This window comes from Tyto alba, unplaced genomic scaffold, assembly GCF_018691265.1.
Source record: "Tyto alba isolate M040663 unplaced genomic scaffold, T.alba_DEE_v4.0 Super-Scaffold_45, whole genome shotgun sequence".
Lineage (NCBI taxonomy): Eukaryota > Metazoa > Chordata > Aves > Strigiformes > Tytonidae > Tyto > Tyto alba.
This window is the reverse complement of record NW_024881321.1, coordinates 37465299-37481062: the sequence shown is the minus strand read 5'-3', so window position 1 is coordinate 37481062 and position 15764 is coordinate 37465299.

The window sequence follows — 15764 nt, the reverse complement described above, 5'->3', positions numbered from 1 at the left end:
CAACTCATTTTCCAGGCTGGCCCTGGGCTTGTGGGGGCGAGGGAGGGGGACGGAGTTGGTCTTTATTCGCGTGGTGGTCAAATAACTTAATTCATTACATGTTCTACCTGTGTCCCAGGCTTGGCATCGCTTCTTGGTTTGTGCTTGGCCTGTGGCGGGGAACCAGTCTGTCACCTGATGGAATTACCAAGTTTTCCTTTCGGCTTTCCTCTTCCATTTAAAAAAAAAAAAAAAAAAAAAAAAAAAATCAGTATCAATCAGAAAGAAAATACCACAGCAACCAGAAATATTAATAAATTTAATAACACAAACGGGCATCTCAGAGACATAGGTTAAGGTAGGCATAGGCTAAGACAGGCAACATCAACCGTCAAGAGATACTGTAGGGCTACTCTTTCTTATGTAGTGTCTATCAATTTCTTAGCCCCACCGGTTCTCTCCTCCTGTCTCGGTTTTCATTCCCACAGCAGATCCTGATGCTTCTCCTGCTGCTCCCGTGGGACTGCTAGCTGCTGCTTCTAGTGCTACCGACTGCAGGGACGTGTGGCTTCTGTCTGAAAGAGTCTGAGAACAACTGAGAAGAAACAGCCAACGGCCACCATGCTGTTTTGGTGCCTGCTCTTTGTTTGTGCAGGACTTCTTCATAGGAAAGAACAGAAGAACATGTTTTTTGTGGACAATGTTTTTGACAGGCTGACAAGCGTTTTGCTTACACTAAGGTGTGTTCTCCTGCTTGCACCAAACACAACTCTGTTTAACATTTTTGTATTTCTTTTGCTCAAACCTCTAAATGTATACATGTAATATATATTTAACATCTTCAGTCCTTGGCTGATTTCCCCATAAAATGGTTAAACAGAAGGGGACAACTTTCTCAGGTACCACCCTTAGTCTATGAAGCCAAGTAAGCCAAGAGCTTTTCTCTTTGCACTTTTATCTCTTTGCGTCCTGTAACCTGGAGGCGTTGAAGAAAAGAGAAAAATTAGGATAGAGGTAGTATTTGTACTAACTATTAATTACTCATTATTAATAGAAATGAATGAAATAATAGTCTGAGAAGACAGAATAGGTGATGGTACAAATACAACATTTATTTGAAAGTGACTGTGGGTAAGAGAAATAAAAAAGCCCCAAAACCTGGTATAGACCCTCAAAACCTGGTATAGACCCTCAGGTTCAGGGATGGCTATGGATAGAGATTTCCATTAACACTAAATAACAGTTGGAGAAGACTAATTCTCCGGACAGTTTAGAAAAGAAGTACCGTTTTAGAAAACAAATACCATATGCAGCATGTATTCTTGGGTGTGATGGGCAGTAAACTTTTTCTGCCAGCAGCCACTGAACAGACACAACAGCCCAAAGGGAAGCTGCTCTAGAATTCTTTTCGGTAAACAAAAATGGTATTATAAATCCTTTTTTAAATAATTTGGTTATAGAAAAATAACTTTTGATGAATGACTCGTTTTTTACTGCAAATTTCAGGAGAGTCAGAAGTAGATCTAGTCCTGGATATCAGAGGACAACCATTAAGAAACTATGGAAAAAGGGTTGGTGAAGCTACCTGGACCTGAAAAATAAAGCATTTGAATGTGAAAGAATCATGGAGTTACTTTAAATCAAAAATGAAAAATCCTCTATAGAACTTTCATCCCCTAAAAGAGGTCAGAGTAAGTCAAGAACAGCTGTAGACATAGTGGATAAGTAACTACCTGAAAGAGGATATTAAAGTAGTGAGTAAACCTACGGTTTGCAGTGTTAGAAACTGCAGAACCAGAGAGAAAGAATGGATAAAAATCTATTTGAGACAGTTGTTGCAAAGAAAAGGATAACAGGTAACAAAAAATTCTACAGTTATATATATAAAAATGAGTCAAAGAAGGAAGATGTATGGTCACTAAATGCCAGGGGTGGGATGAAGATTGAAGCTGCTCCAAATCTTGAATGAATACATTGCTTCAGTTTTCAATCAAAAAATTATTTATATGAGGGTATTGACACAGAACCTAAAGCAAGTGAAGATAACATAAATGGTAACATTATCAGATGTGAAGTGAAAGCATAGCAGCCTGTTTCTTGTGACAGGCCCAGGAAAATGGCACCTCAGATGTTGAAAGAATTGGTAGCTATCCTTTCAAGTCCTGAGCAACATTTTCAGTGAGTCACCCAAGTTGGAGATGAGGCACTGTCACTGGAGAAACCTCTCCTATAGAAAGGCAGAGAGAATGAGGGGAGCAGTAACTCCATGCCCTGTTAATTTGTCTGGGGAAAGTATTTGAGGTAAGTGAAAAATTGGTTCAACTACAGTATGGTTCATAAAAGCTAGATCATGTCAGACTAACAAGATCGTTGATAAGCTAAGTGATTCCTGAGACAAAAGCAATGCAGTGAAGCAAACCTGTCTTAATTATGCTATGTATTTCAGAGTCCTTTAGGGAAAATTACTTGACATGGTGCAGGCAGCTACAAGTACGGGTCACCATCACGTATGGAGATTGCTAAAGGGAGGCTAAGATACTGAAAGAGGCAGGCTGTCTGATGTGCACCTCAGGGACCACTCTGGAGGCAAGATCACTGGTGGTGTTGGGTTTAAGGAGTGTGTGTGTGGTTATGAAGTGTGTGACCGTCACAAAGCTGGTAGGCATTGCTATTACTACAGAAGCAGGAGCATACTAGCATATTGGAAATGGGTTGAGGTGGAGCTTACATACTTAAAAATTAACAATAAGAGCTTTTATTGTAACTTTGGAGTCTTCCCAGTTCAGTGAAATTGAGGAAGGATCTCTGTATCACTGACAGTGCCTGCACGATGTCAATGCAAAGGCTGCTAAACAGATGTGTTCTAGGATACGTTACTTAATACTTGTTAATTAGTTCAATACATTGTAAGTGTGGTAGAACTTCATTTTATATTTATCTTGCTAGTTGTGTCTAAAGCCAAAAGGACTTTTTTTACCATTTAGATGTGTAACTTGGCCCTGAATTTTCCTAATTAATATCTTTAAGGTATTTGTTTCTCAGATGCCTGAGAAACATACATACCTTGCTCATGTCAAAATTAAATAATCTGCTAGATTTGTGCCCAGGAGTCCCTACACTCCAAGGTTAGACTGGAAAGGTTGTTAAGAGTTCTTCTAACGTGTATTTGCATGGACTGTGGCCTATTTGTCAGGATAATTCTTGCATTCTCACCTAAAAAGTACCCTGTCAGCACTAGGCCTGAATGATGCCCTTCATCTCTCCTGCTCCTTTCCTGTGGCACACTGCAGCTTTGAAGGCTTTTGCCCTTGTCCTACAGCTCATCATTATGCTGGTGAATGCTTTGGGGCTGAGGTTGGTCACACATGAAATTTTTATCCTGCGTGTCCCTGAGGTTTTTTATTCTTTATTTTAAACAAGACTAATCTCTTTGCTCTTTCCTCACAAGTCATGTTTTCTAGGCTAGTGGACATTCCCATTGCTTCCCTCTAGTCTCTGTGTCATCACACTCTGTGTGGGCCACATCTTTCTTCAAGGGTGATGCCCAGCGGCTGGGCAATATTAAAAATAATTTTTAATTCTGTCTACAAGCATACTTCCTCCAAGACACTCAACAGTTTCTCCCAACTTTATGTCCTCTGCAGATTTAATATACCTTATATCCCAAGGCCACGAGTGACAATACTGAATAGTACCAGACAATGGAAGCACCTCAACACTTTCCGTCTCCCAGGACCACTGATAGGCAAGACTCTCCACCTACTTTTTTCATCCCTTCTGTAATATTGTCATTTACACCGTTTCTCTGTAGGAGGGTCTGGTCTGGTACTAAAAGTCATGTGGTATTGACTTCACTCTCTTGCAAGAGTTATTTCCTCAGTAACTCCTTTTGCCTTTTAGAAATCCATTGTGGGCTTTTGGTGGTGGTGGTGTCTTTGGGGGAAGGTTGTTTGTTTGCTTTTAGTAAAATTCAAAGCAAAACCCCCAATTCCTTCCAGACCTCCTCCATGACTCCTGCTCTCAGCAGGGGTTTGTTTCCCAGGCCCAGGCTCAGAGATCCAGTCACAGAGGCTGCCAATGTGAAGCAGCTTAAATGACTCCAATGCTCTTAACTCTTCACCATAGTTCTCAGACTACTTCTGTATTCCTCAGAAAGCTTGGGGCCTGTCTCCTCCCATTATCTGAATCTCCAACAGAAAGGTAAGGAAGTCATCGCTGAGGCTGAACTCAGGATTCTTAACAAGCCAGCTTGCCCAGTCACACAGGGTCATGACAATGAGGTAAGTAAATTTCCTTTGTTCATAATTTATAAACAGTATTTATTGGCATGGTTACTGGTACAATCCCTCTAGGAATACATTGCCTTAGTTTAGCTGGGCAGTATAAGGAAATCATGCAGGAAGTTAAAGGAACAAGAGAAGTTGCCATGAGGTTGAGGTTAATGGCCACTGACTATTTGACTAAAATAACGGATGGCTGTTAAAAGACAATTGCTGGACAATATGCCTGAAAAATTCTGCTTCCTGGCGCCAGCCAGTTTCCAAGGCGTGGTGTGCTGTGGTTTTATTAGCAGAAGATTTAAAAGACCCTGTATGCCAGCTTAAAAGGAGACTTGAGACGGTGTAGCTGTTCATAACATTGTTCAGAGACATCTGAGATAAACGAATGACACACAGGTACATGGTTGTCAAAAGCAGGTTTAAGTCTTTAATTGCCTTCAATAGACTTTCCACCCCTAATTTGTGCAGTCAGATTTTGAATTCTATAAAGTTTTAACATTCAGAACATGTTGTGACAAGGACCTCCATGTATATCTGTGTGCTGTGTGAAGAAGTAGGATGTCCCAGTGGGAGCAAGAAGCAAACTGAAAAGAGCAAGATAAAAGTCAGGTTAAATGTCAGGTATATTTAGAGTCACAGGAAGACGTACCTGAGGAAAGGTACATTTCTCTTACAAAAAAACAATTGCTACGTGATACCAAAAGAAATTATGTTACTTACTTCTTAATAAAGCTACATAATGAGAAGTCATATGGATGATGCATTGGAGTCCATTGTCGCACTGTAGCTCATAACTGTATCAAGGCAACAGCATTGTGAGAAATAGACTTGACTTTGCCAAAGACTGACAACTGTCTTTTATCTGAACCGATGACAACACTGCTTCCTTCAGGAAAATGTTATTATTTAGTGAAAGAAGGGATTTCATATCATTAAAAGATTTAAGAAAGGAAGACAAAACAAAACACAAGGGGTAACCAAAAGGCAGAGATGGTCTTTTGCAGTAGTTTGGTGACAGGCATAACAAAATGCAAAGATGTCAAATACTATGTATTCAGAGTCCTAATAATTATATGTCCCCATTAACACAGACTATGAAGATATGAAATATCAGAAGCAATACAACTCGTGATATGAATGTGCTACTAAAAAAAATGAAACGTGCTAAGGATTTGCATAAACCTGTAACAACTGAATGAAGTCACTGGACACTAATCTTACTTAATGGAGTAGACAATATGGGTTCAGTAAAACATGAGAATATCTTCTCTTTCAGGTGCCTTCTGAAGGATGGACTCAATACTGAAATAAAATCTCTGAAAATTGAACTCTGATAGATTAAAGTGACTTTCTTTGGGTAGTTGTAGGTCAACAATGGTGAGGAACAGAAATAACATAACTGACCTTTTATCAGGAAATTCCTATTGGTAGGAATAATCCAGTGTTACAGTGAAGACTGCACAACAGAAAGCCTTTTTATTGGAAAAAATCTCTGGAAACTAAAGTAAAAAATGTTTTCAGGGAAGTATCTGGTTTTGAAATATTCTTATATTGATAGAGCCAAAGTTTATGTAAGTTGGATATGTACCTCTGCAACATGATTAATAAATGTATGTTTTAAATGCACACACCAGAAGTGTGACTGCACAAAAAACTCCTTAATTTGTGTTGTGAACTGTTACATTAATTAGTACATAGGCAAAAATGTATATACGGAGTTACTTATACCAGTCCAAACAGGAGCAGATCATTATTTTTTGCAACGTGTGAGGAAACTCCTCTGGAAAATGCAGCTTAAATTTCAAAAATGTGCCATCACCAAAAAAATAAATCAATCTGAAATACAGATATGGTAATGATATTTTGTAACAGGCATAATTTCAGGTACACTTCTCAGTCGCAAACATAAAGTTTGATTAATTATTTTGCCCATTTGAAAGCATCTTCAAAAATTCCTTTAATAGCACAGTGAATTATACTGTCCATTCAAATTATAAATTTTTTAAAGTCCAAAAGTAAGTGAAGCATCCTGTACCTTTCCTCATATCAGCTGGTGCCTAATTTAGTCAGGTGCCCTTCATGTCTGCTGTAGTAGACACTGTTAAAGTCAAGGACAATGTATAATACAGTCTCGGTGAGGGAGAAGAGCTCCTTGCACCTCTCTCTTCCAGTGCAAGGTTGTTTCCTCAGTACATTCTGAACAGCTTTGCCTAGTTCAGTTTTAAAACCTCAGTTACGAGGTTCTCCTCCTTTCCCTTGACAGGCTGTTTTACAGTTCAATGAAAACTGAGGAGAGTCAAGAGCCAAGTTCCACACTGAGAACCCGCTCAGGAGTTGTAATCCACTGCAACGTTTGTCAAACTGATCTTCTAATTGTTTTACTGATGTACTCCTTAAATGTAAATAACCGACAGTACTCTTCAGAAACTTTGGACAATAAAAGGTGAAAATAGAGTAATATTCCGACGTGCCCTGCAGTTTCCACTGTATCAGAAGCGTCTTGGTAAGGAGAACAGCGAAGGTTGGAGGATGTGGTAGCGTGCCTCAACTGGGGAGAAGGGCGCAGAGGGCGAGGGTGAGCAGAGAGGAGTGGATCAGCCTTTGAAGTTCCCTCTAGAAGGAAATGCATCAGATGTGGAGTGGTATCCCAGTACGCTAGAGTGGGTCTCTTTCTCCCTCCTGAAGGGTCCTTAGGAACCACCCAGGCATTTAGAGAGGGAGAAGATGGTGGGTTCTTATTGTAATCCAGTGTCTCGGCATTTTTACAGTGCTCACGTCCATTGAAAGGATCACAACGGCAGCATTTATTTCACACACGAGAGAAGCAGCTTGCCAATTCTTAAAAGCTTGTGTTTAGGATTTAGTGAAGATGTGAAGGTGTAACAGAAAGAAGGCCATAAAGCCTGGCTTAGAGGCTGGTCATCCTGCAGGATGCTGTGTGACATTGGAGAGATGAGGATTCCTGGCTACTTGGCAGAATGAGGCAGCGAACAGGGTGAATCACGTTTAGCTGGAGACAGTGCAGGGCACGCAAACAGCAAGTGCGTTCTGGGTGTCAGAGGCGAGGTGGCTCTCCGTCAGTGTCACTAGCTAGCACAGGGACTTACAGCGGCCTTATCTTTAGCTCAGCTGCTCCTTTCAGCCCTGGAAGGGGTCACCTTTACACCATCCCACTTGTGGCTGTACACATGCTGGCTCAAAAATAGCCGAGGAACTTGGCCTTTAATTTTAAAAGGGAGGATGATGCTCCATTCCCTGTTGATACCTCTGTGGGGAAGTAATCCTCCAATTAAAAGTTAAAATGTCAGCACTTTATTTTCCAGATTCCTAGCTTGGTTCATTATGGCAGCACAAAGGAAGGGCTAGAGCCTGGTTTATTTCTTCTGCTTGATTTGAAAGTACCAGAATTAATGGTGCGTGTGGTGACATGAGCTGCTAGTGGAGATAAAGAGGAGATGTAGGGTTGAAATAAAAAGAGGTGATAGTTTTTAAAATGCATTCTCTACCCTCAGGGCCAAGACACTTTCAGCAGCAGCTTAGAGTCTTCCAGGCACTTTGTGAAATACTAAATTGTCAATGAGTGAAAAAGAGTTAAAAGTAGCTGGTGGACCATGACTTGCTGCCGGGGAGGTTTAACTGTGCAGGAGATGGACTATGGCTTGCCGCCATGGAGATTTAGACATCCAAGTAGAGGACAAAAGACACAGAGCCACTGCAGCCCAGAGCATTTCACAAAGTAAAGAATGCATAGAAGAAAAATACATTTGGAGACTTTTTTTTTAAGTGTTTTCCTTTTTCCCCCCTCTCTTTTTTTTTTTCAGCTTTGAGGCCCTCATATTTAGAGTGGTTAAGGGGAACACATTAGATGTGTTCCTCTTCTTCCCTCCGACCTCATTGTTCAAACTAAGTGTTTGGTGAAGTCATGATATTCTGATGCTAATGATAACAATAAACTCAGTCTAGAAAGCACACATCACTTCTAGGTTTCTTCTGTCCCTAATTTTTGTTTACTTCAGTTATCATAGACATTTCTCCTGACCTCAAAGCTGTCGGTTAAGCAGCAGAGTCCCTGTGCCTTATGTGGTTAGACCACAAGAACAATATTTTCCACAGTGCAGGACAGCACCCACAAGAACGCAAGCAAAACCTGTCCAGGCTGAAAAGATTTAAGCCATGAATACATGTTGAGACTGTCTTGAAATGGTCATGAGTCAGACTGGTATTTGCAAGGCCTGCAACCCCGGTAATAAATCTCCTTCTTTCCTGTCTGTGGACCCCTGCAGACAGAGCCCTTAAGTCACTGGATGCAAAGGGTTGTGCAGAGGTGAAAAGGGTGCTCCTGAAGGAGTAGGACAAAATCTAAGCTCTTCTGTCTTCCTTGCTCTCCTTCATGCAGAACGGGCTGGTCCCCTGGAAGGAAGCCCTGCCGGCGTTGGCAGCGGTACAGGGGAGTTGAAGGGTGACAGCCCAGGGAGGCAGTTCAAAAGGTAACAAAATGCAGTTGCTCAGGAGGAGCTTCAGACTCACCAACTGCAGCCACTGAAGACAGCCACCTTTTGCTTAGCTGCTGTATTCCTCCTCAGCAAACAAGCTACAGCATTGGATAGCAAAACAAGAGAGATATTTTTTGCCTATGCACAAATGAAAGCAGATAGATAACTAGAATGAGAGCAGGAAACCAGTCTCCCTATCATGCACTTTTTCAGTACCAGTAAAAAAAGTGGTAGCTGAAATATGGGTGGGTAAAAAATAGAGGGGTGAAATCAATCAGCTTGTGTGAGCTGGATGCACTGAAACACCTGCGGAGGTAAATGGACAAATGGAGCCTAGCATCATTCTTGATTTCACAGACTTTTAAAGGAAAAAATATGTTATATATGGAGGTGAGCTGACTGTTGATAGTAAAGACATACCATGATAAGTGAGGCCATCATTTTGCCTCACAGACTATGAATGATGGTTTACATCTGGTATCACATTAACTTTGTCCACTCACGTGACTGTTCATTTGAACAAATGTAAACTTAAGGTGTCAAGTAGCCATTACAGGTTTGCCTCCAAGGTTCCTTAGAGTTCCTTTCCAGATTTTGATCAAGACATCATTTTTCAGGTTGCTCCCCTTAAGTACAACATCTGCTTGGTTCCAGCATAAGCACAACAGCACGAGATGATTCACAAATTTCTGTCCCTTTTTCACAAGGATCTACAAGGGTGTGATCAATTATCTGCAAACTGAGCTTTTGTTTATGTTGATAAGATAAATGAAGCTGTGAAGCTGTAATAAGCCTTTTTTTTTCATAAGTCATCTTCAAGCATCTGCTTTTTTTTTTTTTTTCAGTGAATCTGTTGTGCAAACAATGCAAGGAACTTTTAGGAGAAGACTGTGGCCACTTCCAAGAATACAGTATTGAATATTTATTTATACTAATATTCATGTCTCTTCCCTTTCCAAGAACAGCCTTGATATTACCAAGTTATTATAAATAAGTCACAAATGCTATTAAAGAGCATGTCAACAGCATGTCTTTATTATGTTTTGCTGTATCTTCCCATCTTCTGTGAAACTCTGAGTTGATAAAACAGAGAATATCTCTTAGCACAGTTCTGTAACAACTTGATTTCCTAGATATTTTTTCAGGTCACATCTGAAAATGTTATTTTTTAAATTATTATTGTTACCAACGAAGCTACTGAAATAGATACTGAAAACCTTGATCCACCAACCTAGCAGGCATCTGTTTAACATCCTGCCCTACTGTCGATCCTTTTGGCTTCCATGGACACCCCCCAGCACTTCTACTGTGGTCCTGCTGTGAAGAAGGCAAATCCTGCAAACCCACAGGCAAATTCTTCTTACTTCAGCCTGGCCCATGGGCTTCAGAGAGTCTCTGAAACATATAAATACCCTTTGCACAGAAGTTAGTGCAAGATTGTGTTCTCTAAGCTTATATTTTCCCAATATATAGAGAAAGAGGTGACAGGATTGCAGTAATAAAGATTTATTAGCATGACTGGGCAGATGCTTGAGCAACTGTTACATGGCAAAGGCCTAGAGGATTTAGAGAGGCCATCCAGAACACATCGCACCTTCAAGCAGTACCTAAAGGGTACGGTATATACCAGACAGTGGCAGAAATACTGCTGTATGTACTTTGCAAAGATACTTAAGAAGCTATGCTGCTGACAGTTTTCACATGACTGTCTAGCATCTGACTTACTAGAGGGATACCAGTCTTAAGTGAGAAACTAACTGGTAAGTTTCTGAATTGTCTGACAGTTACTTAAAACTGCTTTTCCATGTGCAATAATACCTCAGTTTTTGGAGCTGGGCCATCTGTCAGGAGACCAGCTAGAAAGGTGGGAATCTCCATTTCCACTTGCACAAAGTGTTCAGTCCTGACTTTGCTGCATGTTGAGATTTCAAGTTTTAAGCCTGACTGTTTCAGGAAAGGAGGCTACATTGCCTGGCTGCCTGAGTCCCTGGGAGGGATGGGGAAGGGCATGAGGACAGGCAGAGAAGCACTGTGGAGATGGAGCCAGTGAAAGATCCATCTTCAGAAAGGGAATGTTTGCTGAGAGCTCATTCTGCTGGGAGGTCATCACTTGTTCATCCGCCGTGGCAGCAGCAGTTTGAAAGTACCAGGGATTTGTAATGTGCAAACTGGGCCCAGACGATACAGATTAGTGGGACAGAGTGCAGGGGAAGCTTTACAAAATGCCTGGTGAATGAAATGTAAGTGCACATAGCTAAAGCTGTCACACTGCCATAACTTCCCTATATAGGCATATCTATTTCTATTTAAATATGTATATAGACATGCTCATGTGTCCCATTAAAACACGCTGTTGGATTAATAAAAACACAAGCCATACTGTAAGTCCTTAGTGGGGCTCAGAGCCAGTAGGATTTGTTTTTACAGCTAATTGTAAATCTTTGAATTTACTTTGGCTCTTCCTTTGTGAATTGATCTTAAGCTCTACACATATATTTGTTACCATAATTAATCCTAAGGACACAATTTAGTATGAGAAATAAGCAATTCACTTGATCTATTCGTTATTCCTCTCTTTTTGTTGTGTGTGATCAGTCATCTACCTCCAAGGCTTTCCTGTGGGCACGGCATGGGATTTGCCCCAGAAGGAAGGAATGAAGGACTTCCCCTCAGAATACTTCCTCAGTGTTGCTGTGCACCCTCAGCCTCGCTTTATGCCCGCTGAGGTGCAAGGAGACATGAGACTCCCTTGCCGCGCTGGAGGGAAACCTGATGGCTCCCAAACCCAAGGTTTCAGCCCTCATCACACAAACATACCTGCTCCTGTCCCAGTGCTTCTGTGCCTTGCCTAGGAAAATAAACCTTTTAAGATGAACTTGAATAACAATTTGACATACCCCATATACTATTGTTTGCTCATCAGGCTATGTGTTTATACAGAGAACAGCCATTTCTTGAGCATCTATGCAAACAAAAAATCTCACCCACACAAAAGTTGTGAACAGCACGTAACAAAAGCTACACATTAAGCAGTTATAACGAAGAAATGTTTGTGAATCTAGTTTAGTACTGGGCTCATTCTAGTAAAAACAAGGCAACAGACCTCGAAACCCGGACTTTGCAGCAAACCTGGATTGCATCAACATTCACAAAAGAGAGCTCTGACTTTGGGGAAGGGCACAGTTTTGTGGTTCCCTGTATCTGTTGGGCTACACAAGACAGAAAGGAGATGATGACCTAGTTAAAAATAGCTGCTGTCTACATTTGAATAACCAGCTCTCCACATGCTATGTAAGTCTTTCATTTTAAATAATATGTACTCCAAGATCCAAAAGAGCTAGTAGATGCAACCATAGCGACTAGTATACAGCAGTGTATTTCAAGTGCTACAGGTACTTACTGCTTTCTTCTTTCATAAAATTTTCAAAAGGGCCTTCATTTGGCTGTTATATTTTGATTTAGATTCTTTAAGTAAATGCATTCGTCTCTCAACATAACTTCCTCAGTAATAATGAAGTTTACTGATCCATTTGGCTATTGTTCCTGGAGAACTTTCTGAGAAGAGATTATAGATGCACATTTTCAATGTCACTTTTTAGTCTTTTGGGAGCATTGATGTCCTAAACCAAGCCTGCTTTTAGGGACCTTGATTTTGCATTTTTTTTTGCATCCAAAATCCTGATAAGTGTGATGCCAGCCTAGCGTGCATGAGGGAAGTGGCATCAGACCCAAGGGCTCTCTGGCCTGACAGTACACTTAGGATAATTTAAGATTTTGAGTCTGGCCCCTCCTACATCTGTACTGAAGCTTTTATACATGATGTCAGAATTTGGCACAGTTCAGGTTAGCAAAGTCAAATGAGCTAAGCCTGAACACACAATCTTTGGAAACCAGAGCTTCACACAGCTCAGAGAAAAAACAAGGGAAGTACTGATGTTATTCAGGGTTCAAACTGAACACAGGCTTGTTGAACACACTCAGAACTAAGCTGGAACTCCAACAGAAGTCACTCGTAAACTGCAATATGAATGTGAGAGTTATTTAATATCAACCCATAGGACAGAGTGTTTTTAAAGGCCTGGTTTTGGAAAAGCTCCTTTTGCCAGCCATCATTTCATACCTCTGCATTAACTCTCTCCACAAGTTGCTGGCAATTATTCCCCCAAATCTTACCTTGTTAGCAGCAGATAGCTCAGTGTCACAGGGCTACAGTTTGTACTCACCATTAATGGTGGGCATACCATTAACCCAGGTCCTCAGTAGCTCTTGACTACCTTGGGATTCAGAAATACAAGAGCTTCTCTCCCCTGGACGCCTTTGGAACATGTCACTGGCACAAACATCCCCGGGCAGAATCTCAGCCCCATTTTGGTTTGTTTGTAATATGAGAGAGGAGAAATACCAGTGGGATTGTTACATGTTACATCTGAGATGGTGACTGCAAAATCCAACTTACAAAGCCAAATTCTTTTTGTTCCCTTGGCCATTTTAGGTTGGTCTTGAGTGTTTATACTCGGTATGAAATGACATAGTCTTTTAGGCTGAGTAGAAACAGCTTAGGGGTTGGAACTGAAACTACATTGAGGCTAGCTTATGGCCAGAGTTGTGACTCAAAAAGCCCCCAGGCAGTTGCCAAATAATACTGGAGGCACCTACCTGCTTGACTCCAGCAGCAGCATGCCACCTCTGCGCACCTCTGGGGCCATTCTCAGCCTGAGAAGCTCAGCACCTCTGCACAGTCCAAGTGCCTTTTAAAAATATGGTGGTGACCACATTTTATTTAATAAGTTTCATGGCGACAGTGCTCACTCGGGGAGTGGGAAGCCTCTGTCTGAGGACAGCCTGTGTTCACCAGGCCAAGGGTACTTTACTGCTACTTACATTCGTTAAGGAAGCTGGACCATCATTACTGCCTCGACCAGCAAGTAGCCACTGATTTTGTTTCTTATTCTGACAGTATTTAATGAGAAATGCACAAATAGCTCTTGGCATATGGGCCACAACTGCCCTATGTCAGGCGAGTGTTCTAACCACTAAAATACAGTGTCCCACTGCAATATACTCCATCTCTTCCACAGTCTCCACATGTTCAGCCAAGCCTTTACAGAAAAAATGTTAGCTCCACTGATGCTTTGGAACCAAAGGTGGGGAATTTTTGACCTATGAAGGAGACTAAATGGACAGGGGCATCTCCCTGCAGCCTTTTGGGATATATCAAAAATTTGGGGTATAGGATTGCTATAAACTGCTCTTCATGGTCCCTCCTCAGTGTGCTCAACATTTGGGACACTATGTTAGGGAAGGCCTAACTCCACATATTCTGCATAACAGTCCCTGGGCTGCCTCTGTCTCAGAGGTCTGAACTCAATTTGGGCAGAACCAAGTGTAGGATCTTCAGCTTATGGGCAAACACCCACTTTACTATGGTTTGAACTGGAGTTTAAATTTTATATATATCAGATTCCTGCCTGGTCCATATGCATGGTTTTTATCCATGATGAACACAAGGCCACTTTCCACCTCACTGGAAAAAAAAAAAAAAAAAGACATGTTTAATTTGAAAAATGAAAGCAGCATAAACAATGGGAATAAAACAAGAACTGAGACCAAGATTCCTGTTATAATGCCAACAACGTTTGAAAGAAGCCAAATAAAAATACACATAATTCAAATTTCTGATGTATTTAGGTCATTCTTTCTGAACAGAAACATTTAATAATTTTAATTACTACAGAATCCTTATAAATCTAGAGGGCTTCCATACAGATGAACAAAACTGTCTTCATTAATCTGGAAGATTATGGCCACCTGTTGACAACAAAACTTAATCTAACCCAACCTTCAGACACTTTTAATTATCAGCAAGCAATTTACATGCATGCATGTGGGTGTTCAGCTCTGCTTTGGACATAAATGTCTACCATTTATTTTGCCCTTTTAACTATAGTGCACCATAAATAAACATGAAGCATTTCCTTCCTAGAGCACTTTGTTCCATTTTTTACTTCTTACTTAGACTTTTGGTTTTTAACTAGAAGAAGCTACTTGTTGATTTATAAGCTGCAATTTTCTTATTGTGTTAAAAATTTCCTGATATGCAGCATCCTACATTTCCCCTACCAAGCAAGGATGCCAGGTCTTTAATCTTAATATTACTTCCTCATCTATTTATGTATGATGGTTGCTAGTGGAAACTTCTTTTAATTTTGATGAAAGACACCTTTAGGAGAATGCATACAGTTAGTCTGCTGTGTATGTGCTGTTCATGCAGCACCCAGTATGTCTGACTTCTCATACGAGGAGAAAAGAAGGACCGGTGCCTGCTTTAGAAAGCCAAACCTAAGGAGAAGCACAAGTGGAAAGAAAGGAAATGGGACATGAAAGTCTTAACTGGGTTGGAGGTTGGCCATGTCTTGCTTACTCAAAAGGCTTTTGTTTTGATTTTCTCCTCTGGAAATGTGGCTGAAGCAGTCATGCTGCCTGCAATTATTTTTTGGGGGGTGTCTCACTAACGGCTTTTGAACCCTGGCCAAAGGGACACCCCTGGACTTCAGCTCAAGGTACATAACACAAGTGGCTGGACACCTTCTGAGGTGTTTAGGGTGTATAAGCATGGAGGACAGGCACAGAAGGACACATTGTGGGGGACAGAGGGTCATCCAGGACCAAGAGGCCAAGGCAGGAGCTTGGCAGAGGAAGGAGAATGCCAGAGGAAGGATTTAGGGAGAGCCAGGAGGGAGACAGGTAATAAATGCTGCAGCGTTTTAACTCCTCAAATAGTTACTGTGCTTTCAGCAAGACATAAAATAACCCCAACCTTATGGTGACTTTATAAATAAAAGATAACTTTTTAATTAATTGCACAAAGAACAAGAGAGAAATGAACGCTTTTTTTCTATAATGATGATGTGCATTTGGTAGCTCGCCTGCTGCCTAAATAAATGGCAGGCAGAGTGTTGCGGTGCTCTGGCGGTGCTTCTGGAATTGGATTATCTCCTCTTCTCCACTTGAC